The sequence below is a fragment of the Eleutherodactylus coqui genome, chromosome 9, assembly GCF_035609145.1.
Source record: "Eleutherodactylus coqui strain aEleCoq1 chromosome 9, aEleCoq1.hap1, whole genome shotgun sequence".
Classification (NCBI taxonomy): domain Eukaryota; kingdom Metazoa; phylum Chordata; class Amphibia; order Anura; family Eleutherodactylidae; genus Eleutherodactylus; species Eleutherodactylus coqui.
The window spans coordinates 62,457,486-62,479,128 of record NC_089845.1 but is presented as its reverse complement, the minus strand read 5'-3'; positions in this window follow the sequence as shown (position 1 = coordinate 62,479,128).

Here is a 21,643-nt window from a genome sequence, read left to right as displayed (position 1 = left end):
AAAAGTGGGATTTGATTATAATATACCATTGTAGCAAGAAAAGAAGAAAAAAGAGAAAATCAGAAGGAGAGAGAATTTTCATAGGGTCTCTGATGGTGGCTAGGCCAGCGACACAACTATTTCAGAGTATAATTTAAGATCAAAGGGTACCATTAGATAGTCAGGTCGAAAAAGCAGGTGTATTACTAAAGTCTAGCCATACAACAGATGTGGTGCTTAGCTAAGATGTGCCAGCGCGTCTGCCTTGCTGATTATGGTCTGGCCCAAGTAAATTGTTAGGGGGTTGACCATTTTGGTGCTCGCTCAGCTCTAATTACTTTACAATAGGTTTTGTTGTGTTAAGATTAGAGAACAATAGCTTTTCAAGGAACCTTTCAAACAGGAGGGAATATTCAGAAACTCAATTGCTGAATATGTCCTCCTGTGGAATATTCAGCCCTAAAATCAGGGATGGCATATTCTGTAATACTGGTGTGTAATATGCCATCCCATGAGATAGGTCCCTAATGGGCTAAGATAGAATAACTGCACCAAACTATCACAATCAAGGTAAAATTTGTCCTGTCTGTACCACAGTGGCTCTGCTGAAAGATAAAAATGTTGAATTTTAAGACTGTCTAGTCTACTTTTATACCACTTTTTAGTTTGCATAGTTTAACCCATTCCCGCTCCAGGGAGTAAGTTTACGTCCTGGGAGGCGGGTATTTCCCGCAACAGGGCGTAAACTTACGTCCTGGGGATAGCGTGAGATCACATATGATCCTGCGCTATCCCGCAGCGGGAGCCGGCTGCCCCCCCCGCTATCTAAGTAGATCGCGGCAGGGAAAGAGTTCACAGAGGGAGCGCTCCCTCTGTGTCTTTGGCCAGCTCTCGAGAGCCTGGCCTGTCGCCATGGCAACAGGACGCCAGACACTGGCGTCCTGTGTTGCCAGTGCCTGAGATCGCTGTATAAGCGATAAGTAGCTCTGCCATGCCTTATTACAGCGATCATCAGGGCAGTGTTGTAAGTCCCTCAGAGGGACACAAATGTTGTAAAAAAAAACAAAGATTAAAAAAATGAATAAAAAAATGTAAAAAAAGAGTAAAAAAACAATTTTTTAATGCTTTTTCCAGATTAGCATAAAAAAAGGTAAAAAATAAAATAAAACCCCACATATTTGGTATTGTCGCGTCCGTAACAATGCATACAATAAGTTGCACATGCTTTTGACTGTGCACGGAAAAAAGCGTTTAAAAAAACGCTAAAAAACTGAAGCAAAATGCTAATTTTTAGCATTTTGCCTCACTAAAAATGCAATAAAAGGGATCAAAAAAGCCGTATGTACCCTAAAATGGTCTCGCAAAAAATAAGCCCTCATAGAGCTCCGTACATCAAAAAATAAAAAAGTTACAGGACTTTGAATACAGCGATTTAGAAAAAAAAAAAGATTTCCAAAAAAGGGTTTTTATTGCAGAAAAGTGGAAAAACCTAAAAAAATGTAAGAATTTTGGTATAGTTGTAACCGTTCCGGCCCGCAGAAAAAATAGAATGTCTCATTTATGCTGCATGATTTACGCTGTAAAAAAAAAAAAAACTATGGCAGAATTGATACATTTTCTCTCCCTGCTATCATAAAAAAAAATAAAAGTTTTACAATATAGTCAATGTACCCAAAAATGACGCCGATAAAAACTACAGTTCCCCACGCAAAAAAACAAGCCCTTACACGGCCGCGTTGACGGAAAAATAAAAAAGTTATGGCTTTTGATAAGTGGAGAAGAAAATCTGCCAAAAATAGTTGTGTCCTTAAGTCCAAAATAGGCCATGTCATGAAGGGGTTAAAACAAAATGTGATGTTGCCATTTTCCTATAAACTGTTAATAACAAGAAACAGCCATCTGGTGTTGCAGAACATAGAACTTACTGGTATGTCATAAAAAAAACTTTGAACCTTCCTCTTTTTAGTAATGTTCGAATTGTATACCTGCTTTTTGTGGTTTGTTTGTAATTGTAAGAATGTTTTACAGTCCTTTGACTGCACAAAATACTCATACATGGTAGAGGCAGTAGCAACAATATGGATGATAATATAACTTACACCCTGTAAGTCAGACTATGAAAAGGGTATGGACACTTCTCTTTAATTCCAGACATACCCACAAGCTCCATATTAAAGAAGCAGTCCAGATTTGAGACATTATGTTCATTGGTAGCTTTGAGTTGTCATAATTTTTAGAAGGACAAATTCTGCCAGGTGAATACATCACTCAACCAAAGGCCCGCTCCAAGGAAGAGCTTTAGAGCTATGAAACATTGCACCAAAGGAGCCAGCAGTTGTGCTGTTTGTTTTAAAAAGCAATGTCAAAGTTTTCAAATGACAAATTTTACCAGGAAAACAGAACAGCCAAGCATGGGCCTTCTCCAAGGAAAAGCTGTAGAGCTACAGTTGTTTCTTGTGCTTTAGAAAATTTTTGTTTTGGAAGAAGGGTGAGGAAGAAACATGGCAGAAAAAGGAGAGCTGCAGCAGTTCCACTACCATCAGCAACAGCACTTCACTGCCAGAGTGTGCTTCTCATGAAACATGTGAACAGTACCTTTATATTTCCATACTGACATTTTTCATTTGGGGAAAGTAATAGGAGGAAACATGGTGGAATCAGAAGGAGAGCAGCAGTGCCACTACCACCACCACAGCTATAATAGCAGTTTAAAGGCAGTGTGATCTTTGATTTAAAACTATGCACAGTTAGTATGTGAGTAAAAATTGACAGTGTGCTAACTAATTAGTGGAATCTGCAATGGGGGTACAGAAGTAACGTGAAATCCACGCCTGGTTCATCTTTATAAACGTCAACTGATCCACGTTGTCTGGTGACAGATGGACATATCTGTCAATTATTGCCGTCTTGGCAGTATGCTGCCCTGCAATGTCTGATTCTTCCTCCTCCCCCTGGGAGCCGCTATAATGACTCTCTCTGCTCCTTCATGTTAGATTGAGTATTTTATCCTCTTCCACATCGACTTGCTCTTTGTCTTCCTTCTCCTCCAGAGTGGACTCTGTTACAGTAAGCACCAGGAGATGGTACCTCTGTTTCTGCATTCCCCTGAGGGCTAACATGTGAACTGATCCACCCTCATCTTCCTCTTCAGAATGACAAAAATGGTTGGGCATTAGTGAATACAATGTGCACTTCTCACTCTGGTTGTTTGGACTGCCCTGTTGACATCCATGGCAGTGAATGATCAAACAGCTCCTCAGGCTGATTTATGTGACATGCTTCTGAGTGACAGTAGGTTGGCATGGGGTGAAGTAAAGGGGACAATGCCCAGGCTGACTGGTACAGACAGACTGCTCTGTGCTTGTGATTGAAAGGAAGAGGAGGTGATAGTAATGGAGGCATGCTGTGTCATCCACTCTGTAACTTGTTCTGCGTGTTGCAGGTGTAACACACAGGGAGACCACTTCTAAGGAATAGTAATGGGTTTGCCTCACCTAATGCAGAATGTGGAGTTGTTGCTTTAGTTGGAGACACTAGAAGTGTCAACTTAGCCCGTTCTCCACCACCACCTACGACACCACCAACTCCTTGTTTTCTTCATGCTTCCTTTTTTTTAACTTATTCCTGCTTTTTAGGTTTGTTTTTTGTGCAGTTTTATGTAACCGGCTACATAAAGCCTGTACATAATTCATAGTGGCCTGACCCGTGACTGAGACCACTGACACACACTGTGTGCATTTGGTGTTTCCCTGTTTGGTTTTCTTTTTGTTTTACATTAACATAAAACACTACCATCAATACCTGGGCAGCATGATATGTGAGAACAGATGGCCACAGCACAATTGAATTCCCCAAACTCAATTGCTAGCTGCTTGAGATCTGCGAATAATTTATGGTGACCAGTCTGGTGACTTTGAATGATGTCTGAGGACACAAACACAGAGCTGCAGTATTACCCATACCAAAGTGTAGTTTGTCTGCTTTGTGGTTATATACATTGACAGCAGCAGAAATATACCCTCTTGCAATGTACAGTGCACATTCCCTGTTGGCATATAAACATGATGCAGTGTCTTTCTCTGCTCCTTTCAAGAGAACCCAATTTAACTTCTCTGCTGATATACAAGCTTTCATACCAGCAGCAATATATCCTCTGTAGAATATTTGTCCCTAACAATACACCACATTTTATATCAAGCTACTAACGACCACTTGGCTGTATGTATGTGTGTGAGTGATTTTTATGCTCTACCCCTGGTAACATCATCGCTCCGCCCACTGGTGATGCCATCAAACATCCTACAACATATATAAAACACAGAGTCTGACGAACAGAAGAACAACGCAGTTAGGGCTCTTGGAAGGGGAGGGCAAAAATAACAAAATGAGAATACAACTAAGCCATTATTTATCTCAGAAGACACAACTCAGCAGTCCTGACAGAACATACTGACCTACCTTCACCACAGAGATCCAGTGGGCTAAACGACCTGTGGTGATGTCACTGCTGTGGAAGGAGCCAAGCTGTGTTTGTCTTGTGTGGTAATCAAGCTACTGTGAGTGTGATGTCCCACAGAAAAAGACTGCTACTAGAATTTCCTAATTACTAGTAGGCATAAAAGCATGACACAGTTTCTTTCTCTGGTCTCTCCAATATAACCCTAGTATACAAGCTTTCACTCCAGCAGCAATATATTGTCTGTAGAATATTTGTCACTAACAATAGATGCTGTTTTATATAGGAATATAAATGTCATGCAGCTTCTCTGTCTTGTGCTCAACTGTAAAAAGGGTCCCTGGTTACTTATGATACATATGGCTAGGTCATGTGATAAAGGCATCCAATAAAATTGCTGCCCATATGAAAGATGGAGGGCACATTTGGTGACATCAGCAAGGCACCCTAGTTGTTGATTGGCCACACGCTGACCTATGTAGCAGGCATTGTGGGAAATATGACTTTCCCACAATTTTTACCAAAAAAACTCAGAGTTACCATATTCAATTTTGTAATATTGGGACAATTTTATTGTCTGGCCAATCCAGACAAGCAACACTACTGTTAAGCAAAGCAAACTAGTGAAACCTTGTTTCTGTTTGATAAAGCTTTGGTTTGCAGTGAACTCAAAACTCAAGCGGTTTGTCTTGGCTGAATGTTGTGATGGCGGTATCTCTTCTCCTGTGGCTCATAGGTTAGTCCTATTAACTCTCAGTGCTGGTATCCTAAGTTCAAATCTGACAACATCCATCCAGGGGTATGTATGTCCTCGTGTTTCATAATAATCACCTTTATTTAACTAATGTAGATGATGCCCTTGGTCAGATTTAAACCTAAGACCCTAACCTCTGAGACACAGAAGAAGAACTACCGCCATCATGTTATTGTTAGTGAAGATTCAGTTCCGATTAGTTCGGAATAAATCAAACTGTTTTTTAAATTTGATGAGTCCGTAGAACCGAACTTTTCAAAAGTTCACTTATCTCTATCCATTAGTAAATATTTTATTTATTGGAGTCTTTTACATCTTAATTACTAGAACATATACAACCTATTTAACATCATGAATGTACAAAAAGAAAAATGTAATGTGAAAAATGTAAGCTGTGTTCGACAGATTCATTAGAATAAATTTGTACAAATGCACCAAAAATCAAATCAATGGAAGCCATTTCCTTTATTTGCGGAATGAGTTTCCGAAGGCAGTATATTGTAAAATCTATTCACAGTGTGTATTATATAATGATTTTGGTGAAACATAAAGGTCATAAATTTTTCCAAGTTCTCATTTATATCAAATGCTCACAAAAACATTTTAAGCTGCTGAATCATTAAATCTGTGAACAGAAAGTACTGAATACAAAATTTTTAAAATTAAGATAAAGTTTTACCAAGTATTTTTAAAATTTGACATATACAATGCAAACACAATGAACACGGGGCTTCTGTGTGTTATAACTAATTAACGGCATGCACTTGGGTAACCAGCATTGATCAATAACTCTTTACTAGGTACCAGATAAAGGGAAATATATATTAGACTTTAGGGGTTTTCCAGTCGAAGAACTAATGACCACTTGTCCATGAGTGAGTGCGTTACATGCTCTGCCCCTGATCACATGACAGTGACATCATCACAGGTCCTAAAGCAGAGTCTGACAAAGGCTGTGTGCGGACAGGACTTGTGATCATGTTACAGTCATGTGATCATTCTCCTGGGCTCTGACCTCCACCCCTGATCACATGATTGGGATGTCATCACAGGCTGTTCACTTTATTAAGAACCTGCAGAGCCAAACAGCAGCCCTGTGCCAACAGGACCAGTGATGATGTCACCATTATGTGATCAGTCACCAGCTCTTAGTTCCACCCCTGATCACATGATGGTGACTTAATCGCAGATCCTAAACCAGCAAAGGCCGATGAAGAATGTTTGCAGCAGAGGTGTGTGTGGTGTGTGACGCGTGCATCTAGCAGAGCTGTGTGTGTGTGACAAGCGCACGTAGCAGAGCTGTGTGTGGTGTGTGTGACACACACATGTAGGAGAGCTGTATGTGTGTGACAAGTGCATGTAGCAGAGCTGTGTTTGTGTGTGAGACAAGCACATGTAGCAGAGCTGTGTGTGGTGTGTGACACACTCATATAGAAAAAGCCATGTGTGTGTGACATGCGCCTGTAGCAGAGCTGTGTGTGTAACATGCATGTAGCAGAGCTTGTGTGGTGTGTGTGACATGTGCATGTAGTAGAGCTGTTTGTGGTGTGTGTGATGTGCTTGTAGCAGAGCTGTTTGTGGTGTGTGTGAGGCACATGTAGCCCAGCTATGTGTGGTGTGTGCAACACACACATGTACCAGAGCTGTGTGTGGTGTGTGACTTCCATGTATTAGAAACGGTGTGTGGTGTGTGTGATGAGCATGTAGCAGTGCTGTGTGTGTGTGACGTGCATGTGGCAGAGCTGTGTGTGGTGTGTGTAAGGCACATGTAGCCCAGCTGTGTGTGGTATGTGTGACACCCACATATACCAGAGCTGTATGTGGTGTGTGTGACATGCATGTAGCAAAGCTGTGTGTGGTATGTGTGACATGCGCATGTACCAGAGCTGTGTGTGGTGTGTGCAACTTGAATGTAGTAGAGCTGTGTATGGTGTGTGATGCGCATGTAGCAGAGCTGTGTGTGACGTGCATGTAGTAGAGCTGTGTGTGGTGTGTGATGTGCATGTAGCAGAGTTGTATGCGTTGTGTGGGACACGCGCATCTAGCAGAGCTGTGTGTGACACTCTCATGTAACTGAGCTGTGTTTGGTGTGTGGGATGCGCATGTAGCAGAGGTGTGTTTGGTGTGTGTGATGCGCATATAGCAGAGCTGTGTGTATGATGTGCATGTAGCAGAGCGCTGTGTGTGTGTGAAATGCATGCATGTAAGCAATGACAGAGACGTCATCACAGGTCCTAAACCAGCAGGCGTGTGCTTACAACTCCAAGCCCTTTCACTATATTATATTAATAAGTGGTGCATTGTGACACCATAAACACTGGTTGTATAATTTCCTAATAATTATTAGTACTCTAATGTTGATGATTTATTTTCAGGATAGGTAATCAATATCTGATCGGTGGGAGTCTGCTGCCTAGAGTCCCCACCGATCAGCTGACTAAATTGGCAGCAGAGCTTGGGTGAACACTGCAGCCTCTTCAATGCATACCAAGCACAGCCCCATACATTGGATAGAAGCTGTAGCTGCTCAATCATATTTACTTGAATAGGAATGAACTGCTTTCAAGCCAAGTAACAATTGAAAATGATATCACATGCCTGAGAAGAGGCTGTGGCGCTCACATGAGCATGGAGGACTCTTCAAACAACTGGTTAGTGGGGGTACTGAACAGCAAAACCCCACTTACCAGATATTCTTGACATACCCTAGGGATACAAAATAGAGAATTGGGCAGCAAAGTATGGTGTGAATAACATCCACCAGGATGTATCATTATTTCCTCACTGACATAAGAGGCAACATTTTGACTCTATCTGTAATAGTAAAATAAAGAAAAAATTAAAAGTATGCTTATCTACTCCAGCAGTTCCCCATCCAGCGCTGGAGCTCCAATGCCTGCGACTAGCCAGCAGACGTGTCACATGTTATTCATGGTGCACATGACTGTGCAGCCAAACAGGCCTTAGGAGGGATTCTTTCATGCCAGCTAAAGCCTGTAATTTACTGAGCGCACACGTGCAACATGACCACCACTTGACTGTCCAGGAGCTTCTTTCCAGTGTTGGGCCTGGGCTCCAGCACTGTATAGGAAAGCAGCTGGAGCAGGAGAGTATTCATTTTTCCTTCAGTTTACACCATTTTACAGCATGCAAATATTTAATTACATTTTTTCGCATTCATTTTCTATCCCCTTCTCTCCAGAAAGATATCTATGCAATGGTGCACTTGCAGCCTCAATGCCTTCACGACACGTGCCCTTAAAGGGGTTGTCTGGGATTAAAAAAACATGGATGTCTCATTATGAGAACAGTGCCACACTTGTCCATAGGTTGTGTCTGGTACTGCCACTTAGCTCAATTGAAGGGAATAAGGCTGAGCTGCAATACCACAACTAACCTGTGAACAAGTATGGCATTCTTGGGGGAAAAAAACATTCATGTTTTTTTTTTTTCTAATCCTGGACAAACCTTTTAAATGTCAACAGCTACCGTGGACATCATTGCAGATGAAATTTTACCATGGCCTAGTTATCACAATGGCATGCAGACAACAAAATACCAAAGCTTTTGTTAAAATTTTTTGAAAATTCTCAAACTTTTTGAACTGTTGCTAAACACCTTTAGAAATAGCTTGTCATTTGCAGATCAACAGCATTTTCACTATATCATTTACTCAGATTACCTATCATGCCTTGTCAGGGTTTCCTAGTGATCAATGGCATGACTAATAAACAAGTCCTATGATACTGTGGAGGAAAAACTAGCTGCAGTAAAATGCCAGTGTCTTTGACACCAATGCATATTTTTATGCAAAAAGAAGGAAGGATAAACACATTTGCAAAAATCTCCAAAGAGGCAGTAATCATGTGATCATAAGCATGTGATCACAACCTAATTATAATATATAGAAAAGGATTGCATGCAGTAAAGGATCAGTTCACCGGGGGCTCAAGGGTTTGGTGGGCATCACCTGAACAACAGAAGTCGCAGTTTAAGAAATGCTGGTGGAAAAACTCGACAAATCTCATAACGGCTTACAACCAAGTACATTCCTTTAGGCTGGGGGGACCACACACAATACCACCACAAGACAACACAGTGACAAGGCAAATTCAATCAGGTCCCTACGGTAATATTTACCCCCATAAGAAAAAACAGAGGTCACCATTGCCTTTGCTTCATTGTAAGTGACTTCATGTAGCAGCAGTCTTGGACAGAGGGAAAAGACTCAAAGCCCAACCACAAATTAACCAACTGTGATAGGAAAGAGCAAGTCAAGGCCTTCCGATGAACATTTCTCCAATCACTTGAAGATCTAACCTCTACTGAGAAAACTCAGACCTCAAAGTTGGATTTAAGAAAGACGGATTTTAATAGACTCAGAAAGAGGGTAGGAAGAATCCAATGGCTGGATGTTCTTAAAGGGGTTGTCCCGCGAAAGCAAGTGGGGTTCAGCACTTCTGTATGGCCATATTAATGCACTTTGTAATGTACATCGTGCAGTAATTATGAGCCATACAGAAGTTATTCACTTACCTGTTCCGTTGCTAGCATCCTCGTCTCCATGGAGCCGTCTAATTTCAGCGTCTAATCGCCCGATTAGACGCGCTTGCGCAGTCCGGTCTTCTCCCTTCTGAATGGGGCCGCTCGTGCCGGAGAGCTGCTCCTCGTAGCTCCGCCCCGTCATGTGTGCCGATTCCAGCCAATCAGGAGGCTGGAATCGGCAATGGAACGCACAGAGCCCACGGTGCACCATGGGAGAAGACCTGCGGTCCACCGTGGGTGAAGATCCCGGCGGCCATCTTCGCAAGGTAAGTAAGAAGTCACCGGAGCGTGGGGATTCGGGTTAGTACTATCCGTTTTTTTTTTTTAAACCCCTGCATCGGGTTTGTCTCGCGCCGAACGGGGGGGCTATTGAAAAAAAAAAAAAAGGTTTCGGCGCGGGACAACCCCTTTAAGGACAAAAAATGCCCAAGAAGGTTGGGAAATATTGCGAAATGAGATTCTCAAAGCACAATCATTAACAATCCCTAAAAGAATAAAGAATGAGAAACATTTGAAGAGACCAGGATGGATGAACACAAAACTTACACACAAGTTAAAAAGGAAGAAACATATGTTTATCAAATGGAAAGAGGGAGGAATATCTAAGGAAGAATACAATGCGTCTGCAGAAACTGTATGGCGAGTGTCAGAAAAGCTAAAGCTAATAATGAATTGAGGCTTGGAAAGGAGGCCAAAAGCAAGAGAAAAAAAAAGGATTTGGGGGTAAAAGTTAAAGATGCTATTGGATGCTTACAAGATGAAAATGGTGAATTGGTTAAGAATAGAGATGAGCGAGCACCAAAATGCTCGGGTGCTCGTTATTCGGGACGAACTTTTCGCGATGCTCGAGGGTTCGTTTCGAGTAACGAACCCCATTGAAGTCAATGGGCGACCCGAGCATTTTTGTATTTCGCCGATGCTCGCTAAGGTTTCCTTGTGTGAAAATCTGGGCAATTCAAGAAAGTGATGGGAACGACACAGCAACGGATAGGGCAGGCGAGGGGCTACATGTTGGGCTGCATCTCAAGTTCACAGGTCCCACTATTAAGCCACAATAGCGGCAAGAGTGGCCCCCCCCCCTCCCAAAAACTTTTACTTCTGAAAAGCCCTCATTAGCATGGCATACCTTAGCTAAGCACCACACTACCTCCAACAAAGCACAATCACTGCCTGGATGACACTCCACTGCCACTTCTCCTGGGTTACATGCTGCCCAACCCCCCCCCCTCCCCCGAACAGCGCACACCAAAGTGTCCCTGCGCAGCCTTCAGCTGCCCTCATGCCACACCACCCTCATGTCTATTTAGAAGTGCGTCTGCCATGACGAAGAACCGCAGGCACACACTGCAGAGGGTTGGCACGGCTAGGCAGCGACCCTCTTTAAAAGGGGCGGGGCAATAGCCCACAATGCTGTACAGAAGCAATGAGAAATAGAATCCTGTGCCACCGCCATCAGGAGCTGCACATGTGGGCATAGCAATGGGGAACCTATGTGCCACACACTATTCATTCTGTCAAGGTGTCTGCATGCCCCAGTCAGACCGCGGTTTTTAATTCATAGACACAGGCAGGTACAACTCCCTATTGTGAAGTCCCTGTGGACCCACAGCATGGGTGGCTCCCTGGAACCCACCGGCGGTACATAAAAATATCCCATTGCATTGCCCAACACAGCTGAGGTAGTAATGTCGTGCTTAATGCAGGTGGGCTTCGGCCCACACTGCATGCCCCAGTCAGACTGGGGTTCTTTACAAGTGGACACATGTAGGTTAAACTCCGTGTGCACCTACAGCATGGGTGGCTCACTGGAACCCACCGGCGGTACATAAAAATATCCCATTGCATTGCCCAACACAGCTGAGGTAGTAATGTCGTGCTTAATGCAGGTGGGCTTCGGCCCACACTGCATGCCCCAATCAGACTGGGGTTCTTTACAAGTGGAAACAGATGCATTTATAATTCCCTGTGGACCCACAGCATGGGTGGGTGCCAGGAAGCCACCGGCGGTACATAGAAATATCCCATTGCATTGCCCAACACAGCTGAGGTAGTAATGTCGTGCTTAATACAGGTGGGCTTCAGCCCACACTGCATGCCCCAGTCAGACTGGGGTTCTTTACAAGTGGACACATGTAGGTTAAACTCCGTGTGCACCTACAGCATGGGTGGCTCACTGGAACCCACCGGCGGTACATAAAAATATCCCATTGCATTGCCCAACACAGCTGAGGTAGTAATGTCGTGCTTAATGCAGGTGGGCTTCGGCCCACACTGCATGCCCCAGTCAGACTGGGGTTCTTTACAAGTGGAAACAGATGCATTTATAATTCCCTGTGGACCCACAGCATGGGTGGGTGCCAGGAAGCCACCGGCGGTACATAGAAATATCCCATTGCATTGCCCAACACAGCTGAGGTAGTAATGTCGTGCTTAATACAGGTGGGCTTCGGCCCACACTGCATGCCCCAGTCAGACTGGGGTTCTTTACAAGTGGACACATGTAGGTTAAACTCCGTGTGCACCTACAGCATGGGTGGCTCCCTGGAACCCACCGGCGGTACATAAAAATATCCCATTGCATTGCCCAACACAGCTGAGGTAGTAATGTCGTGCTTAATGCAGGTGGGCTTCGGCCCACACTGCATGCCCCAGTGAGACTGGGGTTCTTTACAAGTGGACACAGATGCATTTATAATTCCCTGTGGACCCACAGCATGGGTGGGTGCCAGGAAGCCACCGGCGGTACATAGAAATATCCCATTGCATTGCCCAACACAGCTGAGGTAGTAATGTCGTGCTTAATGCAGGTGGGCTTCGGCCCACACTGCATGCCCCAGTCAGACTGGGGTTCTTTACAAGTGGAAACAGATGCATTTATAATTCCCTGTGGACCCACAGCATGGGTGGGTGCCAGGAAGCCACCGGCGGTACATAGAAATATCCCATTGCATTGCCCAACACAACTGAGGTAGTAATGTCGTGCTTAATACAGGTGGGCTTCCGCCCACACTGCATGCCCCAGTCAGACTGGAGTTCTTTACAAGTGGACACATGTAGATTAAACTCCGTGTGCACCTACAGCATGGGTGGCTCCCTGGAACCCACCGGCGGTACATAAAAATATCCCATTGCATTGCCCATCACAGCTGAGGTAGTAATGTCGTGCTTAATGCAGGTGGGCTTCGGCCCACACTGCATGCCCCAGTGAGACTGGGGTTCTTTACAAGTGGAAACAGATGCATTTATAATTCCCTGTGGACCCACAGCATGGGTGGGTGCCAGGAAGCCACCGGCGGTACATAGAAATATCCCATTGCATTGCCCAACACAGCTGAGGTAGTAATGTCGTGCTTAATGCAGGTGGGCTTCGGCCCACACTGCATGCCCCAGTCAGACTGGGGTTCTTTACAAGTGGACAGATGTAGGTTAAACTCCGTGTGCACCTACAGCATGGGTGGCTCCCTGGAACCCACCGGCGATACACAAAAATATCCCATTGCATTGCCCAACACAGCGGATGTAACGTCAGCTGTAATGCAGGTGGGCTAAAAATTCATTTGATTACACTGTAGGCGAGGGCCCACAAAAATTGCTGTATCAACAGTACTAATGTACATCCAAAAAATTGGCCATGCCCAACCAAGATGGCAGGTGAAACCCATTAATCGCTTTGGTTAATGTGGCTTAAGTGTTAACTAGGCCTGGAGGCAGCCCAGTTTAACGAAAAATTGGTTCAAGTTAAAGTTTCAACGCTTTTAAGAGCTTTGAAACATATAAAAATTGTTTAGAAAAATTATGAGTGAGCCTTGTGGCCCTAAGAAAAATTGCCCGTTCAGCGTGATTACGTGAGGTTTCAGGAGGAGGAGGAGCAGGAGGAGGAGGAATATTAGACACAGATTGATGAAGCAGAAATGTCCCCGTTTTGGATGGTGAGAGAGAACGTAGCTTCCATCCGCGGGTGCAGCCTACGTATTGCTTAGGTATCGCTGCTGTCCGCTGGTGGAGAAGAGAAGTCTGGGGAAATCCAGGCTTTGTTCATCTTGATGAGTGTAAGCCTGTCGGCACTGTCGTTTGACAGGTGGGTACGCTTATCCGTGATGATTCCCCCAGCCACACTAAACACACTCTCTGACAAGACGCTAGCCGCAGGACAAGCAAGCACCTCCAGGGCATACAGCGCGAGTTCAGGCCACGTGTCCAGCTTCGACACCCAGTAGTTGTAGGGGGCAGAGGCGTCACGGAGGACGGTCGTGCGATCGGCTACGTACTCCCTCACCATCCTTTTACAGTGCTCCCGCCGACTCAGCCTTGACTGGGGAGCGGTGACACAGTCTTGCTGGGGAGCCATAAAGCTGGCAAAGGCCTTGGAGAATGTTCCCCTGCCTGCGCTGTACATGCTGCCTGATCTCTGCGCCTCCCCTGCTACCTGGCCCTCGGAACTGCGCCTTCTGCCACTAGCGCTGTCGGATGGGAAGTTTACCATCAGTTTGTCCACCAGCGCCCTGTGGTATAGCAACACTCTCGAACCCCTTTCCTCTTCGGGAATGAGAGTGGGAAGGTTCTCCTTATAGCGTGGGTCGAGCAGTGTGTACACCCAGTAATCCGTAGTGGCCAGAATGCGTGTAACGCGAGGGTCACGAGAAAGGCATCCTAACATGAAGTCAGCCATGTGTGCCAGGGTACCTGTACGCAACACATGGCTGTCTTCACTAGGAAGATCACTTTCAGGATCCTCCTCCTCCTCCTCTTCCTCCTCCTCAGGCCATACACGCTGAAAGGATGACAGCCCAGCAGCATGTGTACCCTCACCAGTGGGCCAAGCTGTCTCTTCCCCCTCCTCCTCATCCTCCTCATGCTCCTCCTCCTCCTCCTCAACGCGCTGAGATATAGACAGGCGGGTGCTCTGACTATCCAGCGACATACTGTCTTCCCCCGGCTCTGTTTCCGAGCGCAAAGCATCTGCCTTTATGCTTTGCAGGGAACTTCTCAAGATGCATAGCAGAGCAATGGTGACGCTAATGATTGCAGCATCGCCGCTCACCACCTGGGTAGACTCCTCAAATTTTCCAAGGACCTGGCAGATGGCTGCCAACCAGGGCCACTCTTCTGTAAATAATTGAGGAGGCTGACTCCCACTGCGCCGCGCAAGTTGGAGTTGGTATTCCACTATAGCTCTACGCTGCTCATAGAGTCTGGCCAACATGTGGAGCGTAGAGTTCCACTGTGTGGGCACATTGCACAGCAGTCGGTGCACTGGCAGATTAAACCTATGTTGCAGTGTCCGCAGGGTGGCAGCGTGCGTGTGGGATTTGCGGAAATGTGCGCAGAGCTGGCGCACCTTTCCGAGCAGGTATGACAAGTGGGGGTAGCTTTTCAGAAAGCGCTGAACCACCAAATTAAAGACATGGGCCAGGCATGGCACGTGCGTGAGGCTGCCGAGCTGCAGAGCCGCCACCAGCTTACGGCCGTTGTCACACACGACCATGCCCGGTTGGAGGCTCAGCGGCGCAAGCCAGTGGTCGGTCTGCTCTGTCAGACCCTGCAGCAGTTCGTGGGCCGTGTGCCTCTTCTCTCCTAAGCTGAGTAGTTTCAGCACGGCCTGCTGACGCTTGCCCACCGCTGTGCTGCCACGCCGCGTGACACCGACTGCTGGCGACGTGCTGCTGACACATCTTGATTGCGAGACAGAGGTTGCGTTGGAGGAGGAGGAGGAGGAAGGTGCTTTAGTGGAGGAAGCATACACCGCCGCAGATACCACCACCGAGCTGTGGCCCGCAATTCTGGGGGTGGGTAGGACGTGAGCGGTCCCAGGCTCTGACTCTGTCCCAGCCTCCACTAAATTCACCCAATGTGCCGTCAGGGAGATATAGTGGCCCTGCCCGCCTGTGCTTGTCCACGTGTCCGTTGTTAAGTGGACCTTGGCAGTAACCGCGTTGGTGAGGGCGCGTACAATGTTGCGGGAGACGTGGTCGTGCAGGGCTGGGACGGCACATCGGGAAAAGTAGTGGCGACTGGGAACCGAGTAGCGCGGGGCAGCCGCCACCATCATTCTTTTGAAAGCCTCCGTTTCCACAAGCCTATACGGCAGCATCTCTAGGCTGATCAATTTTGCAATGTGCACGTTTAACGCTTGAGCGTGCGGGTGCGTGGCGTCGTAGTTGCGCTTGCGCTCAAACTGTGGCACTAGCGACGTCTGGACGCTGCGCTGAGAGACATTGCTGGATGGGGCCGAGGACAACGGAGATGAGGGTGTGGGTGCAGGCCAGGAGACGGTAGTGCCTGTGTCCTCAGAGGGGGGTTGGATCTCAGTGGCAGGTTGGGGCACAGGGGGAGAGGCAGTGGTGCAAACCGGAGGCGGTGAACGGGCATCGTCCCACCTTGTGGGGTGCTTGGCCATCATATGCCTGCGCATGCTGTTGGTGGTGCCTCCCCAGCTGATCTTGGCGCGACAAAGGTTGCACACCACTGTTCGTCGGTCGTCAGGCGTCTCTGTGAAAAACTGCCACACCGTAGAGCACCTTGACCTGTGCAGGGTGGCATGGCGCGAGGGGGCGCTTTGGGAAACAGTTGGTGGATTATTCGGTCTGGCCCTGCCTCTACCCCTGGCCACCGCACTGGCTCGGCCTGTGCCCACACCCTCACTTGGCCCTCCGCGTCCTCGGCCGCGTCCACATCCTCTAGGCCTACCCCTACTCCTCAGCATGCTGTATTACCAGTGATTTGATTTCCCAGGCAGGAAAGAAATTGGCGCAAGGCTACACTCAACCGTAGCTGGTTGCGTCTGATTTTTGTACATTGTCCACGCAGCACACACGTACACGGAGACCTTAGGACTGACACAGGCTGGCCAAATATAGTTTTTTGTCCTTTTTTGCAAAGGGAAGACCCCACTGCGTATATTCAATGAACAAGAAGTTTAATATCTGTGGTGTGGCCCTCAAAAAGTGTCACACAACTATAGTGTAGCAGAGTTATTAACTCTAGCAGAGCAGGTATTTGCCAGTCAGGAAAGACAATGGCGCAAGCCTGCAGTAAACCGTAGCTGGTTGCGTCTGATTTTTGTACGTTGTCCACGCAGCACACACGTACACGGAGACCTTAGGACTGACACAGGCAGGCCAAATATAATTTCTTTTCCTTTTTTGCAAAGGGAAGCCCCCACTGCGTATATTCAATGAACAAGAAGTTTAATATCTGTGGTGTGGCCCTCAAAAAGTGTCACACAACTATAGTGTAGCAGAGTTATTAACTCTAGCAGAGCAGGTATTTGCCAGTCAGGAAAGACAATGGCGCAAGACTGCAGTAAACCGTAGCTGGTTGCGTCTGATTTTTGTATGTTGTCCACGCAGCACACACGTACACGGAGACCTTAGGACTGACACAGGCAGGCCAAATATAATTTCTTTTCCTTTTTTGCAAAGGGGAGACACCACTGCGTATATTCAATGAACAAGAAGTTTAATATCTGTGGTGTGGACCTCAAAAAGTGTCACACAACTATAGTGTAGCAGAGTTATTAACTCTAGCAGAGCAGGTATTTGCCAGTCAGGAAAGACAATGGCGCAAGGCTGCACTCAACCGTAGCTGGTTGCGTCTGATTTTTGTACGTTGTCCACGCAGCACACACGTACACGGAGACCTTAGGACTGACACAGGCAGGCCAAATATAATTTTTTGTCCTTTTTTGCAAAGGGAAGACCCCACTGCGTATATTCAATGAACAAGAAGTTTAATATCTGTGGTGTGGCCCTCAAAAAGTGTCACACAACTATAGTGTAGCAGAGTTATTAACTCTAGCAGAGCAGTTATTTGCCAGTCATGAAAGACAATGGCGCAAGCCTGCAGTAAACCGTAGCTGGTTGCGTCTGATTTTTGTACGTTGTCCACGCAGCACACACGTACACAGAGACCTTAGGACTGACACAGGCAGGCCAAATATAAGTTTTTTGTCCTTTTTAGCTTAGGGAAGGACCCACTGCGTATATTCAATGAACAATAACTTTTAGAACTGTAGTGTGGCCCTGAAAAAGTGTCACACAACTATAGTGTAGCAGAGTTATTAACTCTAGCAGAGCAGGTATTTGCCAGTCATGAAAGACAATGGCGCAAGCCTGCAGTAAACCGTAGCTGGTTGCGTCTGATTTTTGTACGTTGTCCACGCAGCACACACGTACACAGAGACCTTAGGACTGACACAGGCAGGCCAAGTATAATTTTTTGTCCTTTTTTGCAAAGGGAAGCACCCACTGCGTATATTCAATGAACAAGAAGTTTAATATCTGTGGTGTGGCCCTCAAAAAGTGTCACACAACTATAGTGTAGCAGAGTTATTAACTCTAGCAGAGCAGGTATTTGCCAGTCAGGAAAGACAATGGCGCAAGCCTGCAGTAAACCGTAGCTGGTTGCGTCTGATTTTTGTACGTTGTCCACGCAGCACACACGTACACGGAGACCTTAGGACTGACACAGGCTGGCCAAATATAATTTTTTGTCCTTTTTTGCAAAGGGAAGACCCCACTGCGTATATTCAATGAACAAGAAGTTTAATATCTGTGGTGTGGCCCTCAAAAAGTGTCACACAACTATAGTGTAGCAGAGTTATTAACTCTAGCAGAGCAGGTATTTGCCGGTCAGGAAAGACAATGGCGCAAGCCTGCAGTAAACCGTAGCTGGTTGCGTCTGATTTTTGTACGTTGTCCACGCAGCACACACGTACACGGAGACCTTAGGACTGACACAGGCTGGCCAAATATAATTTTTTGTCCTTTTTTGCAAAGGGAAGGACCCACTGCGTATATTCAATGAACAATAACTGTGTTGTGGCCCTGCCTACACAATTCTGTCCCTGTAGTATCAATGGAGGGTGCAATGCTCTGCACAGACGATTTTTAGAAAAAAAAAATATGCAACACTGCTAACAGCAGCCAGTACAGTACTGCACACGGTTAAATTTGGCCCTAGAAAGGACCGTTGAGGTTCTTGAAGGCTACACTCACTCCTAACACTCTCCCTGCCTATACACCACTTCTGTCCCTAATGCCGGGTGCAATGCTCTGCACTGCCGATTTTGAGAAAAAAAAAACACTGCTAGCAGCAGCCTGCACACAGGTAGATGTGGCCCTGAGAAGGACCGTTGGGGTTCTTGAAGCCTACACTGACTCCTAACGCTCTCCCTACAGCAGCACCAGCACGATAGTACTTTCCCTCAGCTAACTCACAAGGCATGTGTGGCGAGCCGCGGGAGGGGCCGACTTTTATACTCGGGTGACATCAGATCTCCCCAGCCACTCACAGCAGGGGGGTGGTATAGGGCTTGAACGTCACAGGGGGAAGTTGTAATGCCTTCCCTGTCTTTCAATTGGCCAGAAAAGCGCGCTAACGTCTCAGAGAGGAAACTGAAAGTAACCAGAACACCGCGTGGTGCTCGTTACGAGTAACGAGCATCCCGAACACCCTAATATTCGCACGAATATCAAGCTCGGACGAGTACGTTCGCTCATCTCTAGTTAAGAATAATGTTTAGAAGGCTGAACTTTTAAATTCCTACTTTGTATCTTTTTTTTCTCTCAGAACGTAGATGTAACATCAACGGATCTTCCCTGTGCTATTGGGGGAATAAAAGAATACAGGCGATCTATAAGCAGAGAGATGGTGAGGGAACACTTAGCTAGCTTAAAGGAATTCAAGTCTCAAAGTGCAGATGAATTACATCCTAGGTTACTTAAGGAAGCAGCAGAAGTAATTGCTGAACCACTCGCCATAATCTTTGAAAATTCCTGGAGAAGAGGAGAAGTCCCAGAAGATTGGAAAAGCACAAATTGCTCTATCTTCAAAAACGTTAAAAAGGTGGATCCAGGAAACTACAGGCCTGTGAGCCTGACTTCTATACCGAAAATATCTTTGAAGAAATTATTAGACAGCATGTGTGCAAGTACTTGGATAAAAATGAAGTAGTTGACCAGAGCCAGCATGGGTTTGTAACAAACAAGTCATGCCAGACAAATCTAATTTCCTTCTATGACAGAAAAAATGACTTGGTTGATCAGATATAGTATTTCCTGACTTTAGTAAAGCATTTGACAAAGTATCTCACACCACACTTATTGAAAATATGACCAAATATGGGATTGACAAGGCAACTGTTAGATGGATTCACAACTGGCTGAGTGATCGTACTCAAAGAGTGGTTATAAATGGCTGCACATCCAAGGGGAAGAATGTATCAAGTAGGGTGTCACAAGGTTTTGTCCTAGGCCCAGTGTTGTTCAACATTTCTATAAATGATCTGGAGAAGGGAAATGATGGAAAACTGATCAAATTAGCCGATGACACAAAGCTAGGAGGGATAGCTAACACTAGGAAAGAGAGAGTATACAAAAAGATTTAGAAAAGCTTGAACAGTGGGCGGTGACTAACAGAATGGGATTTAACAAGGAGAAATGCAAAATTCTACATCTGGGCAAGAAAAATGAAAAAAGCACATACGGAATGGGAGAAATTAGATTAAGCGGCACATGTGAAAAAGACTTGGGTATACTAATAGATCATAGACTGAACGTGAGTCAACAATGTGATGCAGCAGCCAAAAAGGCAAACACAATTCTGGGATGTATTAAGAGAAGCATAAAGTCTAGATCAAATGAGGTAATTATTCCCCTCTACTCTTCCTTAGTTAGACCTCATCTGGAATACTGTGTCCAGTTCTGGGCACCCCACTTTAAAAAAAGACATAGACAAACTGGAGGAAGTTCAGAGAAGAGTTGCCAAAATGGTGAGCAGTCTGCAAATCATGTCCTATGAGGAACAGTTAAGAGATCTGGGGATGTTTAGCTTGCAAAAAAGAAGGCTGAGAGGAGACTTAATAGCTGTCTACAAATATCTGAAAGGCTGTCACAGTGCAGAAGGATCAGCCCTATTCTCATTTGCACAAGGAAAGACTAGAAGCAATGGGAGGAAACACAAATTAGATATTAGAAAAATTTTCTGATCAACGAGTGGAACAGGTTACCGGGGGAGTGTGGGGGTGTGGTGAGTTCTTCTTCAATGGAAGTGTTCAAACAAAGGCTGGACAAATATCTGTCTGGGATGATTTAGTAAATCCTGTACTGAGCAGGGGGTTGGACCCGATGACCCTGGAGGTCCCTTCCAACTCTACCATTCTATTATTCTAGTACTCAAGGGTCTGTTCATACTAGCATCATGGCTTTCGAGAGGAAACAAAAGAACACTTCTGATGGTTAGTTAAAGGGGGTGCTGGGAATTATTTCCTGGGTCTACTGAAAACTCTTTGTCCAGTTTTGAAAATCCAGTATCATACACCCCTTTAGAGAATTTAGAGCAGTGTCTCCCAAACTTCAGTCCTAATGATGCCTTGACAAAGACTCCAGATAGGAGTCAACATGTTGTCTCTTATGCCAGTGAGAAAATAAAGATACTCCTGGTGGATGTAATTTGCATCATACTTTGCTGGCCAATTCTCTATTTTGTATTCTGACATTTTGGATCTGAGACAGATCCTAACCTGGGAGTGCATAGAAGATCGCTGTACCGTGTTTTCTGTGTGTGTTGCGTGCTGCTGACATAAATACTTCTTAAAACATAACCTAAGGATACATCACCAATATAGAAGTCCTGAAAAATCCCTTTAATAGATTTTTAAAAATGTTTTTACATAGTTTTACAGATTAATTTGCTTAAAAATTGCATTTTACATTGGAGTGGAAATACAATATGTTATTTTATGTTATTTTCTGAAAAAGAATTTAATGGAGTAAACATACAATAAAATTTCTGTCACTTATAAAAATACTTGCTCAGTGAAAAAGGATTAGTCAACACCAACACCAATCACACTGCTGGCTGCTTTAGATTGATAAAGAGATAGACATTCATCCTGTCTGTATTTATAG